Source organism: Primulina tabacum, chromosome 17, assembly GCF_025594145.1.
Source record: "Primulina tabacum isolate GXHZ01 chromosome 17, ASM2559414v2, whole genome shotgun sequence".
Classification (NCBI taxonomy): Eukaryota; Viridiplantae; Streptophyta; class Magnoliopsida; order Lamiales; family Gesneriaceae; genus Primulina; species Primulina tabacum.
In genome coordinates, this window is record NC_134566.1 from 4,083,469 (window position 1) to 4,108,083 (window position 24,615).

A 24,615-nucleotide genomic window follows, 5' to 3' on the forward strand; every position below is an offset into this window, starting at 1 on the left:
CAATTGTTCCCACGTCCCCTACTACTCAGGAAGCAGTTCCAGCTACTTCATTGCCACAATCACCCTCTCTAACCGCAGAACAACATATGGCAGAATCAGATGTTGTATCTTTTTTTCCAAATCTAGAGAAATTTTCTGCTGCTCATCAAGCTGAAATGAAAGTTCTTCTGAACCAGCAATCTGAACCCATAACTGCAGAACAATCAGCTTCACCTACTGCCGTTGCTCCAACAGAAGAGAACTTCGTCTCCAACTTGGTTGATCCTGATGAAGAGATTGTTCCTACCATAATTGCTGCCGAACCAAATGTCTCTGCTATTCCAGATGAAACCTCTGCTGACCCTGGTCCTTCTACTGCTGTGATGGACACCACTTTCCTCACCACCAATCAAGTCTCTACTGCACTGATTGTCACTGATCATGTTCAAACTCTCACGAACACTCGCGCTGCTGAAATGAGGCAACGCATGCTTGCACGAACCCCCTCACCTGAATCAGAATCATTCAATTTGGAGTTTCAGATTGACGTTCTGCAAAGGGAACTCAATAACCTGTCTAATTTAGTCAAGCGGATGTCCTGTGAAAGCATATCACAATTTAGTGGTGCTCAGTTCTTCAGAGAACGAATGAGCAAACAAATATATAAAACGGCGGAATCCGTGGAGAAAATGCATGCTCAAACCATTGTTTTCAGACAAGCTGTATCGAGAAATTATAGTCACATCGTGCTTGCTCAAACTGATATACTAAATCGACTCACCGAGCATGATGATCTCATTCGATCATTTTCCACCTCCATGGAAGTAATGGATGCCAAGATTAATTCTCAAACTCAATCTCTCACTACTCTCAATGATCGTATCTCTACTCAAGCTCCGTATCTGGAGATCTTAACCAATGTCATTCAAAACTTGTCTGGAAGAATGAATGATCTTATGGCCCATGTGATTGCCGCTGATGCCAAAAAGGGGGAAGAAAAACGAAAAGATCCATCTGAAGCAGAACTAAGTCAATCAGAAGCTGAACCTTCAGATAGAAGATTTCAGGATCCTCAAGATGAAGAAGTCATTTACAGGGACATTGGAACTGATTGACAATTTACTGTGTTAATTTCATTGATATTATCCTTTTGCTAACTGATTATCTGTTATTTAACAACCTTTAGATAGAAGATTTCAGGATCCTCAAGATGAAGAAGTCATTTACAGGGAAATTGGAACTGATTGACAATTTATTGTGTTTATTTCATTGATATTATCCTTTTGCTAACTGATTATCTGTTATTTAACGCTTTCCTACTGTTTAGGTTTTGGCATCACCACAAAGGGGGAAATTGATAGACATGAATTAATTGTGGCGATGAAAATAAAAACCAGCAGACCAGCAGCACTCTTTAAGAAAACAGTAGACAAAAAGAAAATCAGAAGCTACTGGTCTAGTAAAACAAAAGCAGTAGAAAGGATAGAAAAACAGAATCAGTAGAAGATGTTGCCTAACGTGACTACTTTAAATGTTACCGTTAAAGTTACCAAGTACTAGTATTAATTGCAGCATTAAATACTATACGGAGTCATTTAATTCACTTTACCGAGTTTAGTATAAAACAGGACTGATTGTTTTATAACTTTTCTGCAGGAACCTTTTTTTTGGTAATAAAGCTGACTCTATCAGAAATCTGAAGACATCTTCTGATCATAAACGTTGAACTCAGTCGCTTATATATACATGGAACAAACCCTTACAGAAAAAGAACTCTACGCATAATATCTTTTCAAGGATCAACGCTATTTCACTCAACGAGACAACCTCGAAATTCCTTGATAACTGTGAGTTCAACACAAAGAAAAGTAGCACACGCTTCATAGCAAATATCTGATCTTTTGAAAATCATCTTGTGCTACTGATTCTTACACTCTTCACAATCTTTTACAACACTTATACTTTATCAGGAAGAGCTTGTAATCTGAAAAGAGTCTTTTCAGAACCTTTTGTATCACGTTCTTTTTGAGTCGAGTAACTAAGAGTTTCAGTAGGCAAAGGTGTAAGTCCTTCTGAAGTGGGTGTGTACAAGAGTTGTACTGTAATATCCAAAGTCTTTTAGTTATACCTTCTGGAAACAGGAGAAGGGGAGATGTAGAAGATTTCATCTTCGAACTTCCATAAACAACTACTGCCTACTGTTATTATTGTTTTTCACTTACTTCATCAGATTGTTTCCGCACCTATAATTGTAATCTAGGTGAAGGTATACGCAACAAGATAAACTACTATCTCTAACAGGATTTTAGTACATCATCAAAAGAAAGGAAAAACGAGTAGAGTTTATTCACTCCCCCCCCCCCCTCCCCTCCCCTCGAAACTCAACTTCGATCCTCAACTGTGTGTACGTGTAGTGAATATGGTGAGGGATTTTCAGAAAAGTGGCGTGACTTTTTTGAAGGGTTTGGGGTGAGTTTAACATATTATATAGTAATTAATTCTTTAATTAAACTTAGGCCTATTAAGCATTCCAATTGGGACCATTAGTGCTTAATTAGAATTTAATTAAAATATTTAAATAGTTTTGTTAAAAATAAGTTTGTGAATTTATTAGCCGGTTGCCAAAAAGTTCGTATTTTTTTGTAAAACCAACACCGATAAAATTTACGTCCCGACGTATAAAATCACCTCAAAATACCCTTATTTTTGAAAAATACGAAAATGCATCGACCATATTTTAAATAATTAAAAACAATTATTTAATAAAAACATTTTATATTTTTCAGCCTTCGGTCTCCGTTCCTCGATCACAACTCGAATAATCCTTAAAAATACAGTTTTATGTATAATGACAATAAAATCATATAGTCATGCATGTCACATAATCAATTAAGCAATTAAAATGATTAATTAGCCATTTTTCATATTCCCTAGATTTGCATGCAGTTGGATTACGTCGCCTTAATTTTGAACTTTACAATTCCTCCCTCCTTAATTAAAATTTCGTCCTCGAAATTAGAACTTACCGAATAGCTCTGGATAGCAACTCCTCAAGTCCCTCTCTGTTTCCCAAGTGGCTTCTTCTTCCGAGTGATTCAGGCACTTGACCTTGACAATTGGAATGACTTTGTTTCGCAATCTTCTTTTTTGCCTTGCCAAAATTTGGACATGTAATTCTTCGAATGTCATATTTGGAGTTAATTGGAGTGGTTCATAATTTAGTACATGAGATGGATTCGACATGTACTTTCACAGCATCGAAATATAGAACACATTGTGAACTCAAGAAAGCATCGGTGGCAACGCCACTCTATAAGCTAGTGTCCCAATCCTCTCCAATATCTAAAACGGACCAATAAATCTTGGACTAAACTTACCTTTCTTGCCAAATCGCATAACACCTTCATAGGTACTATTTTCACAAATACATGGTCGCAAACTCTATGTCCCTTCGTCTCTTGTCAGCATAACTCTTATGTCGACTTTGTGCAGTTCCCATTCTCTCACGGATCTTGGCAACAAACTCGGTAGTCTCTTCAATCACATCCAGACCAATATCTCTTCTTTCCCCAACCTCATCCCAATGAATAGCAGATCTATACTTCCTTCCATAAAGTGCCTCAAAAGGAGCCATCCCGATTGATGATTGATAGCTATTATTGTAGGTGAACTCCACTAGAGGTAATTTTGGTTCCCAACTGCTTTGGAAATCAATAACACATGCTTGCAGTAGATCTTCCAAAATTTGTATAACTCTTTCGAACTAGCCAGCGGTTTGAGGATGGAATGTTGTACTGAATAATAATTTGGTCCCCATCGCTGCATGCAGACTCTTCCAAAATGATGACGTGAATCTCTGATCTCTGTCAGAAACAATAGATACAGGAATCCCATGCAGGCGAACTATCTCTCGAATAAACAACTCTGCTTACTGAATCATGGTGAATGTCGTCTTAATAGGTAGAAAATGCACTGATTTCGTAAGACGATTTACTATCACCCATATAGCATTGAATCCCTTAATATTCTTCGGCAATCCCACAACAAAGTCCATAGTAATATTTTTCCATTTTCACTCGGGAATAGAAAGTGGCTTAAGTTTCCCCGCTTGTCTTTGATGCTCTACTTTTACTTGCTGACAAGTCAAATACTCGGATAAAAATCTCAGAAAGTCTTCCTTCATGCCTGGCCACCAATACAACAACTGAAAATCTTTGTACATTTTCGTGCTTCTCGGATGAACGGAATAAGGTGTGTCATGAGCTTCCCTCATAATAAGATCTCTCAAAGCATCGTCAATTGGAACCCATAAACGATCTCGATAGCGAACTATACCATCCATCTCAGAATATAACTTCCGGCCCTTGGCTTCATCTCTTGCTCTCCACTTTTGCAACTGCTCATCACTGGACTGACCCTCACAAATTCTATCTCTCAAAGTCGACTGTACTGATAATGTGGCAGGATTAGGGGCCTGCCCCCTAGCATAAACTGTAAGCTCAAATCGCTGTATCTCGGATTGCAACGGTCTCTGAAGAGATAGATGAGTAATAACTGCTGCTTTTCTACTCAATGCATCTGTCACAACATTAGCTTTTCCCGGATGGTAGCTAATCTCACATTCATAGTCCCTCACTAACTCAAGCCACCTTCGCTGTCGCATATTCAACTCTTTTCGGGGGAAGAAGTATTTCAGACTTTTATGATCGGTGAATATTTTTCACTTCTCTCCAGATAGGTAATGTCTCCATATTTTCAATGCGAAAACTACTGCAATCTCAAGATCATGAGTAGGGTAGTTTTCTCATGAATTTTCAACTGTCTCGATGCATATGCTATAACTCGGTCATTTTGCATCAGAACTGCGCCCAAACCAAGTTTAGAAGCGTCGGTATAGAGAACATACTCTCCTTTCCCCGATGGCATAGATAACACTGGCGCTGATATCAAGGCTTGCTTCAACTTGTCAAAACTTTCTTGACACTCGGATCCCCAAATAAACTTTGCATTCTTCATAGTCAAAGATTTCAAAGGTACTGCAATAGATGAGAATCCCTGAATAATTTGAGATAATAGCCAGCTAGTCCTAAGAAACTGTGAATCTCGATAACACTTTTCGGTACTGACCACTCTTTCCCTGCCTCAACTTTATTTGGATCAACTTCAACGCCATCCCTAGAAATGATGTGGCCCAAGAATGCCACTCTATCAAGCCAAAACTCGCATTTGCTGAATTTTACATATAACTTCCTATCCTGCAGAACTTGTAGTGCTGTCCTCAAATGGCAACTATGCTCCTCTTTATTCTTCGAATAGATCAAAATATCATCAATGAAGACTATAATAAACTGATCCAGATACGGTTGAAATATGCGATTCATGAGATCCATGAAGATCGTTGGCGCATTAGTCAGACCGAATGGCATGACCATAAACTCATAGTGCCCATGTCTAGTTCTGAACGCTGTCTTGTGAACATCTGACTCTTTTACTTTCAACTGATGGTATCCAGAACGAAGATCAATTTTAGAAAATATCGAAGCTCCTTGTAACTGATCAAATAAATCTTCAATTCTTGGTAGTGAATACTTATTCTTGGCAGTGACTCTATTAAGCTCTCGATAATCAATGCAAAGACGCATACTATTGATGAAACTTAAAATTAATAATTTATTATATGTTAAAACTTGTATTTTAAAATTTAAGTTTCATTAAAATTATAAAATTATGTTATTTTAGTATTGTTTGTTTATATTTAATTGTCATACTAAATATGTTTTATTTTCAGGTTTTCTACGTATTGGTAAAATAATGATAACTCAAGCTAGAAAATTCAAATGGAGGTGACTCAAACATGTTTGGAATCCTTCAGAAATTATATACAACTTTGCAGAAGACATGATTGCCTAAAAAGTTCATTAAGATGATCAAATTGTGCAAATATCAAAAGGAGGACAAATTTACTTTTACTATGACCAGCATATAGTAAAAAAATCATAACTATTTCAATATTTAACCAAATGAGGTGAACCAAGTGGCCAAATTCATCTACAGACAATTCCCCACATATTTACCGTTTTGAGCAGAGTCAAATTTGGTGATTAAAGTTGTGGAACAAAGCATTGAAAGAAGGGACATGGAATTGAACTTGGAGGAGACAAAAAATACTATTGCAACTACATGGCATTAATAAAAATTTTGACCATTTCTCTCATTTGGCTTATAAATAGAGGCCTTGTGCTAGCCTGAGAATCATTCTATCTCATTGTAAAATATAGTGTGAGTGTGTATCAAAGTTCTAAGTTCCAACATATTTTCTTTCATGTTCTCAACTATGAGTGATATTTTAGTTTTGATCAAAAGTAAGCTTATGGCAAGCTAAATCTATTATGTCAAGGTGAAGAGGATGCATTCTTGGTGAAGTAAGATTGTTTATATTTTGTATATTCTTTCTTTATTTCTTTTCATTTAGCTAACTTATTTTTATTGTAGGTATAAAAATGAATTATTTGTTGTTATCAATTTACATCAAATGCTTGATACCATTAAAGTGGTTATCTTGATTTGTTGTTTAATTTTGATACAATAAATATTTCATCACTTATAATTATTATATATATAGATATATATATATTTATATAATAATATCATAATATTTCATTTAGACGATAGCGTGGCTCTGCCGGTTGTTCTAAATGAAATATTATGATTTAATACTAACATCTAACAATCTAACATTTACTTTATCGCAACTAACTTTTATTTTTCGCATCTAAATTTTACTTTCTCGCAACTAACTTTTACTTTTCTGCAACTAACATTTACTTTATCGCAACTAACTTTTACTTTACCGTAACTAACTTATTAAATCAATATATTTCATTTAGGCAATAGCGTGGCTCTGCCGGTTGTTCTAAATGAAATATAATGATTTAATTTAACATTTACTTTATGCAATTATTTATTTATATAGTTATAATTATAATCATTGGTACCATATATAAAATATCGATTAATTCGGTATTTTCTATAGTGGGAACTATATTATATTATGTGTGTGTTTAATTTTCTTGGAACCATTATTTATGGTAGTTTCTTTTGTTTTACTTTTAGTTACACAATATTACATAAACCAAGAATAAATCATCAAGCCTTGACTAAATTTATAATTTGTAAACTTCTTTCTTGCATTTGGTAATCTATAAATTAATAAATTTAAACTGAAAATAACCTCTCTGAGGATCGATCTCGTACTTACGAAATATATTACTTGCAGACAACCTACACTTGGGTGAATTATTATTTAAGTAGTAACAAGTTTTTGGCGCCGTTGCCAGGGAGGTATAAATTAAGTTTATATTTGTTAATTATGTTTTATTTATAAGTATTGTGTTTTTTTTTTTTGTATGAGTATTTGGAGTCGAAAAAAAGTGGTAGACTTATTCGAGTATCTGAAAATAATTTAAACATGGATGATAATTCAAATAATCAAGATAATGATGATAATAATAATAATATAAATAATAATAATCAAGAACATGATCAATTAAGAACACTTAGGCACTATATGAACCCTATTAGAACTAGTGCCCCATCTTGTTTAGTTTTTCCTCTTGATGCATCTAATTCCAACTTCAAACCTCAAATTATTCAACTTTTACCAAATTTTCATGGCTTAGATTCTGAAAATCCATATTTGAATCTAAGAGAATTTGAGGAAGTTTGTAACACTTATAATGATCAAAATTGTAGCATGGATATAGTTCGATTAAAGCTTTTCCCTTTTTCTTTAAAAGATAAAGCTAAAACATGGCTACAAAATTTAAGATCAAGTTCAATAAGATCATGGGAAGAAATGCAACAACAATTTCTCAAAAAGTTTTTCCCTTCCCATATAACAAACTCTTTTAAAAGACAAATTACAACTTTTTCTCAAAAACAAGGAGAAACGTTTTATCAATGTTGGGATAGATATAAAGAATTACTTAATACATGCCCACATCATGGTTTTGAAACATGGAGAATAGTTTCTCACTTTTATGAAGGTCTAATACCTAAAGATAGGCAAATGATAGAATTCATGTGTAATGGAACTTTTGAAGATAAAAACCCAAATGAAGCTATAGAATATTTGGATTCATTAGCAGAAAATGCTCAAAATTGGGATAATATAGGCACAATAGAACCACCAACAACTAAAAACAATAATTCAACAAATGGGGGTGGTATCTATAATCTTAAAGATGATATAGATATTCAAGCTAAACTTGCATCTTTAGCAAGAAAAATTGAGTCATTAGAAATGAAAAAGAGTGGTCAATTAAAAAGTATTCAAGAAATTGTTTGTCATATATGTGATACACAAGATCATGCTACAAAAGATTGTCCAACATTACCTTCATTTAAAGAATGTCTCCATGAACAAGAAAATTATGTTAACAATTATAAAAAACCAATACTAGATCCTTTTTCACCATCATATAATCCTGGATGGAAAAATCATCCTAATTTTAGTTGGAGGAATGATAATAATGCACAACCGTCACAACAATATTTTCAAAATAACCAAAATCATCAAGGTTATATTCCTTATGTTACAGCTCCAAGAAAAAACTTTGAAGATGTAATTCATGCATTTATCCAAAAGCAAGAGTCTATCAATATTCAAAACAGTCAATCTATGAGTGATTTGAAAGAAACTCTTGCAAAATTTGCATTTGCACTTAATATTCATGAAAGGGGAAAATTTCCATCTCAACCTCAACATAATCCTAAAATTCAAAATCAAGAATTAAAAAATGAAAAAATTGATCAAATAAAATCTGATATTACCCTTAGAAGTGGTAAAATAGTTAATGATCCATATAGTAATGAAAACAAGGATCATTTAAAATCAAAGAGTAAGGATGATAATCCTGATACTTTTGAGAATGATGATACCTTAAATTTTAAGAATAATATGGTGAATGATAAATCATCTGAAATAGTAAATAAGTCAAATAAACATCCACCATTTCTTCATGCATTAACAAATCATAAAAAACAAAAAAGTGATTCTGATATCTATGAAGTTTTTAAACAAGTGAACATAAATATTCCATTATTAGATGCTATTAAACAAGTACCTTCTTATGCAAAATTTTTAAAAGACTTATGTACTGTAAAGAGAAAATTGCATGTGAAGAAAAAAGCATTCTTGGCTGAACAAGTAAGTTCTATTCTTCAAAATAATTCTAGTTTAAAATATAAAGATCCTGGTTGTCCAACAATTACATGTATTATTGGAGAAAATAAAATTAAAAAAGCTTTGTTGGATTTGGGAGCAAGTGTGAATTTATTTCCTTATTCAGTTTATGAAAAACTTAATTTAGGAGAATTAAAACCCACTTCAGTTACTCTCTTACTGGCGGATAGGTCAATCAAAATACCTAGAGATATTGTAGACGATGTGTTGGTTCAAGTTGATAAATTCATATATCCTGTAGATTTTATTGTTTTGGATACACAACCAACAGAAGTACATAATGAAATTCCAGTAATATTGGGACGACCATTTCTAGCAACTTCAAATGCTTTAATTAATTGTCGAAATGGAATAATGAAATTGTCATTTGGAAATATGACTCTAGAACTTAATGTGTTCAATTTATGTAAACAACCAAGTATTAATGAAAATGAATATGATAATGAAATTGAAACAATTGTGGAAGAAAATATACAAGAAGAAAACATAAATCAACAATCTGAAGTTTTTTCAATAGAAAGTTTTGAGTCTAAAAATAATTTTAAAGAAGATGATAATACAAAACTTGAATTAAAAGTTTTACCATTAGAATTGAAATATGTATTTTTTGGTGAAAATAAAACATTTCATGTTGTAATTTCTTCCACTCTTTTGCCAAATCAAGAAGAAGATTTGATTAAATTACTTAAAAAATATAAAAATGCAATTGGATGGACTTTGAAAGATATAAAAGGTATGAATCCTTTAATTTGTACACATAAAATTCACTTGGAAGAAAATGATAAAACATATCAACAACCACAAAGAAGGTTAAATCCACATATGAAGGAAGTTGTTAAGAATGAAGTATTAAAATATTAGACGCTGGAATTATCTATCCAATTTCAGATAGTAAATGGGTAAGTCCAACACAAGTAGTACCTAAAAAGTCCGGCATCACTGTTATAAAAAATGAAAAGGGAGAGTTATTACAAGCTAGGATTCCATCTAGTTAGCGTATGTGTATTGATTATAGAAAATTAAATGATGCAACTAGAAAAGATCATTTCCCACTACCATTTTTAGATCAAATTCTAAAAAAAGTAGCAGGAAATTCTTATTACTGTTTTCTTGATGGGTATTCGGGGAATTATCAAATACCTATATCATTAGAAGATCAAGAAAAAACTACTTTTACTTGTCCTTTCGGAACTTTTGCATTTAAAAGAATGTCATTTGGTTTATGTAATGCTCTGGCTACTTTTCAAAGATGCATGTTAAGTATTTTCAGTGATATGATTGAAGAATATATAGAAGTTTTTATGGATGATATAACTGTTTTTGGAAACTCATTTGAAAATTGTCTTAAAAATCTAGAAGAAGTATTAAAAAGATGTGAAGAAAAAAATCTTGTTTTAAATTGGGAAAAATGTCATTATATGGTTAAATATGGGATTGTTTAAGGACATGTGATATCTGAAAAAGGAATTGAAGTTGATAAAGCCAAAGTTGATGTTATTGCTAATTTAACATCACCAAAAACGGTCAAAGAAGTTCGATCATTCTTGGGTCATGCAAGATTTTATAGAAGGTTTATAAAAAATTACAGCATAATATCTAAACCAATTTCAAATCTTTTAACAAAAGATACACAATTTGAATGGACTCAGAAATGTGAAAATGCTTTAAAAAAAATTATTAATCTTTTAGTTACATCACCTATTTTACAACCTCCAGATTGGTCTTTACCATTTGAATTAATGTGTGATGCAAGTGATTATGCTATAGGAGCTGTGTTAGGACAAAGAAAAGAAGGAAAACCTTATGCAATCTATTATGCTAGTAGAACCTTAAATAATGCCCAAATAAATTATTCAACTACTGAAAAAGAATTACTTTCAGTAGTATTTGCATTAGATAAGTTTCGATCTTATTTAATTGGTTCTACTACTATTGTTTACACCGATCATTCTGCCATAAAATATTTATCAAATAAACAAGATGCTAAGCCAAGATTAATGCGGTGGATTTTATTGTTACAAGAATTTGATATTATAATTAAAGATAAAAAAGGAAAAAAAATTGTTGTAGCCGATCATTTATCTAGAATAATGACTGAATCATCTCATAATGAAATACCAATAAATGAAAATTTTTCAGATGATCGGTTGTTTTATGCTACTATTATGCCCTGGTTTGCTAACATTGTAAATTTTCTTGTGACAAATAAAATGCCTTCTCATTGGAATTCACAGGATAAGAATAAATTCTTGATAGAAGTTAAAAATTTTATTGGGATGATCCTTACTTATTTAAGTATTGTCCTGACCAAATTTTTCGACGATGCATACCCGGCAATGAAGTAAGTAATGTTATTAAATTTTGTCATTCTGAAGCATGTGGAGGTCATTTTTCATCCAATAAAACAGCTACAAAAATCTTACAATGTGGATTTTATTGGCCGTCTTTATTCAAAGATACGCATTTATTTTGCAAATCTTGTGAAAACTATCAGAAGATGGGATCAATTTCCAAACGAAACATGATGCCTTTAAATCCAATCATAATTATTGAAATATTTGATAGTTGGGGGATAGATTTTATGGGTCCATTTCCATTATCTTTTGGATATACGTACATTTTAGTCGCTGTTGATTATGTTTCAAAATGGATTGAAGCAATTGCATGTAGAACTAATGATCATAAAGTTGTTATAAAATTTTTAAAAGAAAATATTATTAGCCGATTTGGAATACCTAAAGCAATAATTAGTGATGGAGGAAGTCATTTTATAAATAAATCATTTTCTTCTTTGTTAAGAAAATATGGCATTACACATAAAGTTTCTACCCCATATCATCCTCAAAGTAATGGTCAAGTTGAACTTGCAAATAGAGAAATAAAACAAATTTTAGAAAAAACAGTTAATCCAAATCGAAAAGATTGATCTTTAAGATTAACTGATTCATTATGGGCATATAGAACTGCATTTAAAACATCATTAGGGATGTCACCATATAGGTTAGTTTTTGGTAAGCATTGTCATTTACCGGTTGAACTTGAACATAAAGCTTATTGGGCAATTAAAGCATTTAATATTAATTTAGATAATGCATCTAAATTAAGAAAATTGCAAATAAATGAACTTGAAGAATTAAGAAATGATGCATATGAAAATTCAAAGATTTATAAATATAAAACTAAAGTCTTTCATGATAAAAATATTATGAGAAAGTTATTTGAAATTGGACAAAAAGTTTTGCTTTATAATTCTCGTTTGCATTTATTTTCAGGTAAACTAAGATCGAGGTGGTCAGGACCATTTATAGTCAAATTTGTTTATCCTCATGGTGCTGTTGATATTGAAAATCCTAAAAATAATGACGTGTTTAAAGTTAATGGGCAAAAACTTAAGCCTTTTATAGAAAATGAAATTCTTAATAATAAGTTTATGCCTTTATATGATCCATAATAGTTGTTTGATATTTTCATTTTGTTTTGCAGATTCTAGTTCATTTCCCGGTTAAGTGGCGGATAACGGTACTCCGTGACTGTTTAAGTCGGTTTCTTCAGTTTTCCCAAAATAATTGAAATATATATAATAATTATAATATGGATGCGTGTATTATGAATCTTCGTAAATATTTTGCTTGTTTACCTGATAATGCGTTGAAAAAAATTTATAAAGCTAGATGTGAGCGGCTAAGATTGATGATGTCATATGGCATACCGAATGATGTCCGTTTGATAATTGAAGCAAAAGTCCGATTGGTTGGGGAAGCAAGTGAATTAATAATAAGACATATGTCAGGATTTGGTAAAAGCACATATGCCAAAAAGGGAAGAGCTAAACGTATAGGTGGATGTCATAAATGTGCAAGGTGGACTTGTAAGGGAAAATGCAAAAAAGTTGGAATGACATCAATGAATAGAGAAGATAAAATTTTATTCATTAAGAATGGTCTGAGTAAAGAGCCTTTGGATAATTTTCTAGAGGTTCTTGATACGCATTTTAGTGGGTACGTGTAAAATGAACTTCTTAAACTATGGTGGCAATTTCAACAGGAGGAATACCAATATAGACGGTGGAATCAGCCTTACAAAGATCCTACTGTAGTAACGCATATCTATTTAGATAAGTAAATATATATACACAATTTCGTCTTGGGAATCTGACGTTAAAAGACCATGTTTGCCAATTTATAAGAAAATTGGATGGGAAGCATATCCTCGACTCATAGAAGGCGTTGAAGCCGTTACTGAACGTAAATCAGAGGAAGATGTGAGCCACAATCACAACTACGCTGTACATATTTGTTTTAATTTTGTCATTTTTATTTTCTTTTAATAATAATAATTTCCTATTCAAATATTGACTTTTGGCATATTACGCTTATAAATTCATATGCTGTGATCTAACAATTACAAAAAAAACATATTTCTCAACATGTCAACATCCACGGTAAGTAAAATCAAAAATATTTGTGTATTTTGTGGATCTAGTGCAGGAAAAGATTCAATTTATGAAGAAGTAGCAGAAAATCTTGGAATAACACTTGCTAAAAAAAAGATTCATTTGGCATATGGTGGTGGTGAAGTTGGCCTCATGGAAAAAGTTGCAAAAGCTGCGCATGCAGGTGGAAGTGAAGTTTTAGGCATTATTCCGGTTACCTTAGTCAATATTACAGGACCAACAATAGGAGAAGAAATGAAAGTGGACAACATGTATGAACGAATTACTCAAATGATTGAACATTCAGATGCTTTCATTGCTTTGCCAGGAGGTTTCGGTACTTTGGAAGAAATATTTCATACTGTTTGTTGGGCACAATTAAATATCCACAATAAGCCAATTGGTTTGTTAAATGTTAACAATTATTATGATAAACTGTTATCGTTTTTTGATGATGTTGTGGAACAGGGATTTATTTCATTAGCTTCGCGAAGGATGTTAGTTTCTGCTACAAGTGAAGGTGAACTTATTGATTTACTGCAAGGATTTGTCATGAACCAGATCCATCCTTATCTCAACTTAATTGGCCAACATCCAAAAATAAGAAAAGAAAATTCATGTGATGCTAAACTTGTGATTCAACGGTATGTTTTAATGTTTTTCTTTAAGGTATGAATAATTTCTTCTTCTTCTCCTCTTAGTTTTTTTATATAAAAATTAAATTATATACTTATATATAGTAATAATAATAATAATTTTTAGTTCAATGTCGAGTAAGGTGTCAATAAAATGCACCTGAGACGCATTAGTTAATAATTATTGGAAAATCACAATACACTAGATTTTAATATTCATTATATTCAAAATACAGACTAAAAGAAAAATTAGTTTTTCATATGTACCAATTTATATATATATTTTGATCAATTAATATAAAATATATAATAGATGTGTTCATATATATATATATATAATTGTATGTGTTTTCAAATAAAATAATTTCTAAAATTTTTATGAGAATATAGTTAAAAGATATGGTTTGTATGGTTGTTAACATGTATAATTGAAATAATTCTTTTGTAAAAGTATAATATATACTCACACATCTTTTGTGAGTGGGTGGTGAGAAATGAGAAAACAATTAATAAACTTTTATTGCTTATTAAAAAATAGTTAATTACCCGAATATAACTCCCCTAAAAAAAATATTTATTGAAAAAAAAAAAGTAAATATATAACGGACTGCAAAATACTTTATTCATTGTAATTTTTTTAGATTTGATTGATGTACTATCAATGTGTTCTAAAAACATCAATATTGTGTAAAAAAAAAAACAAAAAAAACAAAAAACAAAAAAACAAACAAGCAAAAAGATTTGTTTGTGCTAGATAAGTTTCAAAGGTAGTCGAATGTATCCATTATATAAATGTTTATATATATATACACACACACACATATATATATATATATATACTAGCCACCGAGGCACACGCGTTGCGTGTGTCATGAATATATGAGGCTAATATATTAAACCTTCATGATTTTACAACACCATGACGTTAAATTTTTTTTTTACTTGATCCATGAGAAGCAATGGATTCCAAAGTTTAAATAAATATGTCAATCTCAATTTGTTATCTCGCATGATATAAGTGTTGATCTTCAAAAATAATATTCTTTTGAAGCAATATTACATATCATGTGAAATAATGATAGAACTCAATGTAAAATAAGTAAACAAATAGTTAAAAAATTGTCTAAAAAACATGAGAATATCATCGCACTAAAATTTATTGAATATGAAAACCTAAAATTTATCTTTTACATTCATCTAATAAATTCAAAAATAAAAAATAAATTTGTAGATATCTTTGAGTATTTTATGCATAATCTAAACCCTCTGGGCAAAACTAATAAGTAAATATTAATTTTATCGAATCATACCATAGTACAACGATATCCACGTCCACGTCGATATCATAACTTAGCAAGAAATTTCGGTGAAAGTGGGATAAATTATCGATGGCAATTGTCTGACCCAAGAATTTGTTTGCATTGCCAAGCTCTATTGTTTCATGGTGAAACTTCACAATTCTGCTGTAGAAATGGAAATACAAATTTGGATCATATCCCTTATCCTATTGAATTGCAAGAGTTGTATGCTGCGGATAATGAGGACGCATATATTCATGACACACGATAAAGAAAATTAAAAAGTGAGTAGATAACCATTACCTTTTAGGGCTGGCGCATAATTTTTTAATCTCCTGCGATTAGTTTACGGTAGTTTATGAATACAAAATAGAACAATTACATATTTTTAATTTAAAATGATAATTTTCGTCTAAGAATATGTGGAAAGGAAAAACCGTGTGAATTGTGGAGAATAGGAAACAATTTTAATAGAATTTTTGATAAATCAAACCTTATGCTTTGTTGCCGAAATCTGAGAGTAGAACGTGTCCCTTGCTCATTGTTTTGTCAGCATTATGTATTTGCGCTTATATCTGAGAGAAGTTTTGGAGTAGGGAATACATTTTTGTAGCGTTGTGAACTTTAATAAAATAAAATAGTAGAGATATAATGATTTTTTTTAAAAAATTGAAATTTTAAAAACAAAGTCAATTAGTAAACATGAATATAAAATTTGAAAAATCATAGAATAAATACAATATACAGAAATTAATGAAAATTTATGCAATTATTAAACGTAAATGAAGGATATAAATGAAGGATATAGATGAAGAAAGTTGGTGTCAGAAGATGATAACATGTTTTAATTAGATAAAACATTGTGGAAACATGTATAAGATTTGAGGTGGGAGGTTAATTAGTCTCATACAAACCATACTTATTTTTTTTTTGTTGAAAATACATATTTTGTGTTTTTAAAATCCAAAATACAATAAGGTTCAAATATTATATCAGTATAATAATAAACATTATTTAGGTAAACATAATTTTATTATTTTTTTACCTCATATATTTAATTTAAAATTTAAAAATCTTATTGTATAAAAAAATATCTTAAATGTATAATTTGTGTTACCAAGTATTTGTCATCAGAATAAAAAAAAACATTTATTTAAAATATATTTATGAAACCATGCTAAAAAAATATTAATTTTATGAAGATAATGCTAAAATAATAATGATATATTTTAAATCACCCATAGTCCCACTAATGCTGAAGGCTGGTTTTTGGCTTCTGTTTTTTATCTTCATAAGACAGCCATCCTACACTGTCCTCGTCAGAAATCAAATATAACATTATTATTCAGAAAGAGTAGATATCAAACCTTGTGGCCTTAGGAATAAAACTCGGGCTTCAGATTGAACAACTTGAAGGCTCTACCACCTCGAGCCTGAAATTCCAACGGGTGATATAGCAACAATGGGCATATAGATCTGTCTCAACACCACTGTTTGTGTTTGAAATGAATTATCATTTATCATAGATTAGTTAGCCACAGTAAATGGATTTTTATTCATCATATAAAGAATGTTTGTTATTAAAATTGTTTTGCCGAAAAAAATTCATATTTAAGCGACTGCTGAAATGTGCAAAAGAACAAATTATAATAAATGCAATATAATTTCTTAACCACAACATTTTTAAAATATAAAAATTTTTAATGTTAAATGGATCACTCCCTTGAGACACACTGGACGCTCTAACCATGCCTATTCCATGGGAAAAATTGTGTGATGGATTTTGAACATTAAAAGCTGAACCACTTACAGCACCACCACTAAAGCCTACGTTTGGATCATTGGTATTTGAAAGAGTTTTGAAAATAGGTTGGGCGTGTAGTACAGGAGTCTTTGCTGTGGATGAAATCCCCATTGGTGTATGAACATTAGAAGTATGCTCTTAATTACCTGACCCACTAATCCCACCTCTACCATGATTGAAATAGTATGGAGCTGACCCAGGTAATGTCATACCTTCTCTAACTTCTATACAATAAATGGGTAATAAGAACAATAAAGAATCGGTTTTTTTAGATGATTTCACCTTCAAAACACTTACCTTGAAACTTTTCAGTTTTAACTAGCAATCTGAAACAGACCCACAAAAAGTTGAGGGAAAAAACTTAACAAAAAAACCAAGGAAAAGCAGGAAAATGAACATAGAGTAGGTTGTATTTGGAACAATTTTTGAACATGGGTTTTCCAAGAATCATACGGAAAAAGGAAAAGAAAATGAAAGTTCAAGCTCTATCACTCACAGATAAAAAAAAATAAAGAAAGAGTGAAAGTTTGAATATTTTGACAAAATGAATCTCAAAGGAACCCCATCATCAAAAGCTCATGCTCAGAAATGCAGAAACTTATTTCGTAATCACTCAAACTTGTTACTCTGCCTTACTCAACCCCCTCAAACAGAAAGCAAATGAAAAATGAAATTTATTACCAAATTTTTTATTTGGTTTGTTGCATAAAAACAACCGCAACTCCACAAAAAATGTTAGGTATCGCAAATCTCATTATTGACAAATCAGATAAACGTTAAATAATCACAGTGCAAATATAAAAACGAACAGATTCCAAAGTTCAGAAGAAGTTTTTAACAGATCTACAGCGCATAAGATTAAAAAACAGAGCTAAATTCAACTACGAAACGATTAGTTTCCAAACGCTTACCTAGCAAAACGATCGCGAAGACGAACGGATATGCGCGCCTTTCCCACGCGGCAGCCATAACTTTGAACTCAACAATCAACGATACAAATCTCTGTCTCTCTATTTAGTGAGTTTTGTATCTGAAATATACACAATGGATGAACCCGTCACGGCTGATGACATCTCGGGGGTGGGAAAATAAATTAGATTGACGTAAAAGATTAAATCTTCAATTGATGGATCGAGACAATATCCAGAAATTGCAAAAGAACGCTGTTGTGTACTTACCAGAGGATCCTTATGATTTCTTGGCCGGAAAATTGATTTTCAATCGGCAAGGATGTGGTGTTCGGATAGTCGAGTCCTCAACCGAATATATGTTGGAGGAGATCGTGGATTTGGTCCATCCCAATCCAGCAAATTTCGAGAGAGAAGATTTGTAAGGATCCGAGAGAGAAGCTTTGTGAGGTTGTAGATAATTTCGAGAGAGGAGATATGTGAGGGTCAATCAACCATATGTGAGAGAATCGTGCAGAGTGGGTGGTTTGTTGGAGATGTGGGTTATCTAGAGAGAGAATTTATTTTGAGCGTGAAGCAAAAGGATAAAAGGGCAAAAAGGTCAATAAAAACTTGGTGTCCGCAGTGACGGTTTGTATTTGTATCTCAGCTTTAATAAACTGTAGATATTTATTGTAGAATGTTTGGATAAAAATTCTTATGTTATTGTAAAATTTTGTAGTCACGTTATTTAAAAAAAATAATAAAAAAAAAATGGGGATTTTATTCTTTGTAAATTTTCTTAGGAATGTTTTCAATATTAGTTTAATTAATTGTCTGCTTTAATATTTAGCCTTTTTCAATGAGAGTTAATATTCATTCCAACTCCATGAGTGAAAACTAGCTATTCCTTAAACATTTTGACCTGAAAAAATATATGGAGTTGAGGCTTTTACAATAATATTCTTGATATTATACATGTTATGGTGGGTGGTGTGAATTATCTTTATGATTATATTATTATAAAAAATTTAGAAATTTAAAAAAAAAATTATATATATATATATTGTTACTTTATATATTATGTGAAAATAAGAATAATAATAAAAACACATCTAATTATATATTATTATATTAAACGAAAAATATATATATATATAAATCTGTGTATTTTGTTTTTAATAAATATGTTTGTATTTGAATATATAAAAGGAATAAAGAATCTAGGTTGTGATTTTCCGATAAATTTTATTACTAAGGGACTAGTAATAAGTTAGTGTGGGGGTGTGATGAAACTTAAAATTAATAATTTATTATATGTTAAAACCTGTATTTTAAAATTTAAGTTTCATTAAAATTATGTTATTTTAGTATTGTTTGTTTATATTTAATTGTCTTACTAAATATGTTTTATTTTCAGGTTTTCTACGTGTTGGTAAAATAATGATAACTCAAGTTAGAAAATTCAAATGGAGGTGACTCAAACATGTTTGGAATCCTTCAGAAATTATATACAACTTTGCAGAAGACATGATTGCCTTAAAAGTTCATTAAGATGATCAAATTGTGCAAATATCAAAAGGAGGACAAATTTACTTTTACTTTGACCAGCATATAGTAAAAAAATCATAACTATTTTAATATTTAACCAAATGAGATGAATCAAGTGGCAAAATTCATCTACAGAAAATTACCCACATGTTTGCCGTTTTGAGCAGAATCAAATTCGGTGATTAAAGTTGTGGAACAAAGCAATGAAAGAAGGGACATAGAATTGAACTTGGAGGAGACAAAGAATATTATTGCAACTACATGGCATTAATAAAAATTTTGACCATTTCTCTCATTTGGCCTATAAATAGAGGCCTTGTGCTAGCTTTAGAATCATTCTATCTCATTGTAAAATATAGTGTGAGTGTGTATCAAAGTTCTAAGTTCCAATATATTTTCTTTCATGTTCTCAACTATGAGTGATATTTTAGTGTTGATCAAAAGTAAGCTTATGGCAAGCTAAATCTATTATGTCAAGGTGAAGATGATGCATTCTTGGTGAAGTAAGATTGTTTATATTTTGTATATTCTTTCTTTATTTCTTTTCATTTAGCTAACTTATTTTTATTGTAGGTATAAAAATGAATTATTTGTTGTTATCAATTTACATCAAATGGTTGATACCATTAAAGTGGTTATCTTGATTTGTTGTTTAATTTTGATACAATAAATATTTCATCACTTATTATTATATATATATATAATAATAATAATAATAATAATATCATAATATTTCATTTAGACGATAGCGTGGCTCTGCCGGTTGTTCTAAATGAAATATTATGATTTAATACTAACATCTAACAATCTAACAATTACTTTATCGCAACTAACTTTTATTTTTCGCATCTAACTTTTACTTTCTCGCAACTAACTTTTACTTTTCCGCAACTAACATTTACTTTATCGCAACTAACTTTTACTTTACCGTAACTAACTTATTAAATCAATATATTTCATTTAGGCAATAGCGTGGCTTTGCTGGTTGTTCTAAATGAAATATATTTATTTAATTTAACATTTACTTTATGCAATTATTTATTTATATAGTTATAATTATAATCATAGGTACCATATATAAAATATCGGTTAATTCGGTATTTTCTATAGTGGGAACTATATTATATTATGTGTGTGTTTAATTTTCTTGGAACCATTATTTATGGTGGTTTCTTTTGTTTTACTTTTAGTTAAACAATATTACATAAACCAAGAATAAATCCTCAAGCCTTGACAAAATTTATAATTTGTAAACTTCATTCTTGCATTTGGTAATCTATAAATTAATAAATTTAAATTCAAAATAACATCTCTGAGGATCGATCTCGTACTTACGAAATATATTACTTGCAGACAACCTACACTTGGGTGAATTATTATTTAAGTAGTAGCAACTATCATCCTTCTTTTTCACAAATAATACCGGTGTGCCCCATGGAGAATAACTAGGGCGAATAAAAACCTTGTCTAGCAATTCTTGAATTTGGTGCTAGACGATAAGGTGCTTTAGATATAGGTACTGTGCCCGGCATTAGTTCAATGGAGAATTCCACTTCACGATCGAGAGGAATGCCAGAAACGTCCTCGGGAAAGACTGTCGAGGTCTAAAAATCCTTACTTGAAAATTTGCGGAAAATTTAAAATTTTTCTTTTAAATAATTAAAATTGCCTCAATCGTAACTGAACTGATAAATAAAGTTTGATGTTCAAAGTGGCAGCGGAAGAAATTAACATTTTCGAAATAACAGAAAAAGGTTTTTCCAACGATAATTAAAATGTTTGAGCCATCAAATAATAATAAATGCTGAACTGAGGTCCTCGGGTCCTACTACTGCGACTCGAGCCTGCTCACTGGTCCCCGCCCTCGGTCCCGACATCATCAGCACCTACAACAATCAAGTCTAGTGAGTCTAGAGACTCAACATGCATATATCGTAAATAACGAGTAAATATAGTAAAAATTTGCATGGGATAAAAATATCATGTCATGAGGCATAATGTAAAAATGTCGTGTCATGATTAATTATAATACGTGCATAACTGAACTAAAAATCATAGTGAAAAATGTTTGCTCCTTGGAGCCCTGTACTGAAATAGCCTGTAATAATTTTCTGGTGAGATTATGGTCTACACATGTGGTCCCTGAACTGAACTGACCGGTAACTGGCGACCGGGCCTGTAACTGGCTACAGGACTTAGTAATGTATGTCTGATCAGACCACTGCCACAGTACTGGGTGAAACAACTGAACTGACCGGTAACTGGCGACCGGGCCTATAACTGGCGACAGGACTTAGTAATGCTCTCATAACCGGTAACTGACGACCGGACCGGTAACTGGCGACCGGATTTAATCATGATAGTAAAGTGACCACTAGTCATATTGCATAAATCTCAAAATTTGTATTTTTTGCACGTAATATAATTAAATAACTGAATTAAATATCCTGTAACAATTTTACTGAATGGATTGGATCGCTTCCAGGCTCGCTGCAACCTAAATATGCCATGAAAAATATGCAATAGATTTATGGGACCAAACTATGCAATAACCTTAAAAAATGTGACAATTACGCCTACCGACTTCGTATTTAATCACGACTCCGAACCAACCCGAACCAACACTGAATCATCATGTAGTCATGATTAAAATACGCCTAAAATGATAAAATAATGCTCCTAAAATGGTGAGGGCCGAAATCTAGGTGAATGGAGGCCAAAACATGAAACGCTCTTTCGAGAGTCAATTTGGCACATCGCACCGTAAATTCTCGTACGACCTCAAAAATGATCCGAATGACAAACGGTCAAAAACATGACCTTTACAACTCAATGAGGCACTGTCCAGTCCAAGGCCATGGGCTAAAAGCCAGCCGAGAACTCGAACAAGCCACTGAACCGTCACAGCAAGTTGTTGTCCACAAAATACAGAAACTGTGCTTAGGTTTCTTGCGTCGTTTTCGAGACTACAGGCCATTGGGACTTGAACCACCGACCAGAAACTCTTACCAACATCCCAAGGAATGATTTGAACCATAGCTATGGGCCCTAGACCAGCCACAATTTGCACCATTCAGCAAACATCAGAAAAACTCCAACCAAGAACACCTTGCATGCGTGTGTGTGTTGTGCTTTGCTTGCTGTCTCGTCTCGTTCCAGTGGCCATTTGATTGACCATGGCACGATCTATACATCTTGGGGTATGGTATGAACCGTGGCTAAGGGCCATAGGCCAACCAAGATCCACACCAAACCACCAAAACCGAACCATACATGCTGTAACATGAGAGGGGCGAAAGTGGGGGGCTGTTCTTGAGTTTTATGTAAAAACCGATTAAACATGGACCAAGCCACCAAAAGGGCGACTTAGTAACGTCTTAGACATGCTAGGGAAGTGATCTAACCATGGCTATGGGCCCCTAGGGCAGCCATGATCAGATCCATTTCCTTGGACAGCAACAACAGATTTTCGAAACTCAATATGGCAAAGGTGATGAGTTGCTGTCATCTTCGTGTTTTACTGCGTGCATGGGGTTGAATGAGTGGACCAACATGATCCTAATGCATCCTATTACATGTCTAGATGTCGCCTAGGGAGCCTGGAATCGAACCAATACCTGAAACCATGGAAACAAAAGAAACCGTGAAGCTTGTCATGGAACCGAAAATTCTGCATGTTAAATTTTCTGAAAATTGTTGGTACATTTCGCTTTTAGCATGAAAGTGATGATCATGAAATGTAAAAATAATGATAATAGGACTTGATTGAAGAGTCAAGGAAGAATATATGCATGCCTTGGTTTCGTTTCGAAAGAAAACGAAAGAATGAAACGATTCGGCGCGGAGGAGTGGAGCGCTTTGCTACCTAGCTTGCTACTGAATTTTTCCTCTTGTGTCTAGCTATGCAACCCACGGTTTTCTACTCTGAAATGGCTCTGACTTTTGAGATTAGGGAGATGGGGAAATGGTTAGGGGAGTGAGGGAGATGGGTGCAAAATATAAGGGACAAATCAAGACCAAGTCTCCCTCGTTTTGAAATTTGAATTTTTGTTGCTATCAAATATTGGTTGGAGGGATTAAGGATGAGGTGTGGCCGATTCTACCATGCACAACAAGGCTAGGATAAGGTTGATTATTAATTAAATGGTGCTCCAAAAATCAAATAATTATCCTACTAATTAAATACAAAGAAAGGGTCAAAGGTGATGTGTTGGCAAGGAAGTTGTCTAGACATAAGGGTGGCCGAAAATCTCACTAATAAATGGAGGGGAAATGTTTTCTAGCTAGTAAATTTATAACCCTTAAAAGCCTCACTAATCTCTTAAATAATTTAGTGAATTAATCCCTTAATTAAAGGAACTTATATGGACTTATTTCCTACTCACCTCAAGTAATTAAAATAAATCCTGGAAATGTTTTCTGAATCTTAAATTCTATCTCAAAACTCCAACTCCCGTCCGGTCTCACTGAAATAACTGAAATGATAAAAATTAAACTAATGCATAAAATAATTAAATTTAAATACTCATGCAATAAAATCATTTTAATTTAAAATACTAGAATTATGCATGGCCTATACGTAGTCTAAGTTACGGGTTCTACAAAGACGCTAGGAAATTCTCTGACAATATAAACATCTTCCATTTTCTAACTGATAGAAGCAGGTGCGGTAGTGACACATGCTAGGAAAGCTTGGCATCTACGTTTAATAAACTTCCTCGCACACAGACAAGAGATAATGTGCAGAATTTGCTTGTTTCTCGCCGCCTCAAAGACAAAATATTT

At 32.2% G+C, this 24,615-nt stretch overlaps 1 long non-coding RNA gene and 1 other non-coding gene across 4 annotated transcripts; both read right to left on the reverse strand.

Annotated features, from left to right (window-relative positions):
- Window positions 1-7,878: 7,878 nt before the first annotated feature.
- Window positions 7,879-7,989, reverse strand: LOC142532101 (small nucleolar RNA R71). Its single transcript, XR_012816493.1, has one exon. It is a non-coding gene; the product is annotated as a small nucleolar RNA R71 (small nucleolar RNA).
- A 7,440-nt stretch (window positions 7,990-15,429) lies between these two features.
- LOC142532005 (uncharacterized) lies at window positions 15,430-18,953 on the reverse strand. 3 transcript variants are annotated; one of them, XR_012816444.1, is made up of 6 exons: window positions 18,571-18,953; window positions 18,304-18,422; window positions 16,956-17,078; window positions 16,082-16,163; window positions 15,892-15,923; window positions 15,430-15,750 (listed from the first exon to the last, which is right to left on the reverse strand). It is a non-coding gene; the product is annotated as an uncharacterized LOC142532005 (long non-coding RNA). The 3 variants fall into 3 exon arrangements; XR_012816443.1 differs by having other exon boundaries at window positions 15,430-15,753; window positions 16,956-17,021; window positions 18,571-18,950; XR_012816442.1 differs by having other exon boundaries at window positions 16,956-17,021; window positions 18,571-18,949.
- Window positions 18,954-24,615: the final 5,662 nt, after the last annotated feature.